General features: G+C 43.1%; 1 pseudogene; it reads right to left on the reverse strand.

Moving 5' to 3' along the window:
• Positions 1–392: 392 nt before the first annotated feature.
• On the reverse strand, positions 393–710 carry LOC107129177 (cytochrome c-like; annotated as a pseudogene).
• Positions 711–1,416: the final 706 nt, after the last annotated feature.

Here is a 1,416-nt window from a genome sequence, read left to right on the forward strand (position 1 = left end):
GGTGTCTGGATTCCATGTTCCAGTTTCGGGCCTGTACAGAGCTAGGAGCATCTGAGACCGGGTCAGGATTTAAGGAGAAAGAGAGAAGATCCCAGAAACAAAACAACAAAATAACATTATGAAAGCTGAGGGGCTGGCAAATGCAATGTGACATTTTGTTCTTTTTTTAATTGATATATAATAACTATATATATTCATGGGGTACATAGCGATGTTTTGATACATACACTATATAGTGATTAGATAAGGGCAATTAGCATATCCATCATCTCAAACATTTATCATTTCTCTCTGTTTTTTAATTCTGGTGTATGAAATCTATTAAATTATGATACACATAAAAAATTCATGAGATATTTCTCTTTTGTAATAAACAACGCAGTGGCCAATTATTACTCATGAGTAGCTTTTTTCAGATAAGCTATCAAGTCCGCCCTTTCTCCCTTCTTCTTAATGCCACCAAAGATCATTTTTGTTCCAGGGATGTAATTCTTTGGATTCTCCAAATACTCTATCAGTGTGTCCTCTCCTCAGGTGATGCCTTTGTTCTTACTGGTGTCTCTGTAGCAGAATCCAATGGCCTGATCTGTCTTCCACCCAAAGAGACCGTGGAGATTAGGCTCAGTCTTGTGCTTGCCTCCCTTTTCCATGGTGTGGCACTGGGCACACTTCTGAACACAAATATTTTTGCTTTTCTCAACATCACTCATATTTAATTCTCTCTTTTGTCACTGACACTGTGAAGGTTCCCCCTCAGAAACCAGATGTCCCGCTCTTTCATTTATCATTTGTGTGGAGAACATTCTATATCTATTTTTTAGTTACTGTTTTGTTTCTTTTTTTTTTTTGAGATGGAGTCTTGCTCTGTTGCCAGGCACAATCTCGGCTCACTACAACCTCTGCCTCCCAGGTTCAAGTGATCCTCCTGCCTCAGCCTCCCTAGTAGCTGGGATTACAGGTGCATGTCACTCCGCCCAGCTAAGTTTTGTATTTTCAGTAGAGATGGGGTTCACCATGTTGGCCAGGCTGATCTCGAACTCCTGACCTAAAGTGATCCGCCCGCCTCAGCCTCCCAAAGTCCTGGGATTATAGGCATGAGCCACTGTACCTGGTTTGTTTTAGCTATTTGAAACTATATAATATATTATTGCTACATCCAGTCATCCTACAGTGGTATAGAGCAGGGGTCCCCAACCCCTGAGCCACGGTCGCGTAACGGTCTGTGGCCTGTTAGGACCTGGGCCACGCAGCAGGAGGTGAGAAACAGGCTACAGAAACTTTATCTGTATTTACAGCTGCTCCCCGTTGCTCACATTACCGCCTGAGCTCCGCCTCCTGTCAGAGCAGTGGCAGCAGTAGATTCTCACAGGAGCGCAAACCCTATTGTGAACTGCACATGCCAGGCTCCTTATGATA

This window comes from Macaca fascicularis, chromosome 3 (assembly GCF_037993035.2).
Source record: "Macaca fascicularis isolate 582-1 chromosome 3, T2T-MFA8v1.1".
NCBI classification, from domain to species: Eukaryota; Metazoa; Chordata; class Mammalia; order Primates; family Cercopithecidae; genus Macaca; species Macaca fascicularis.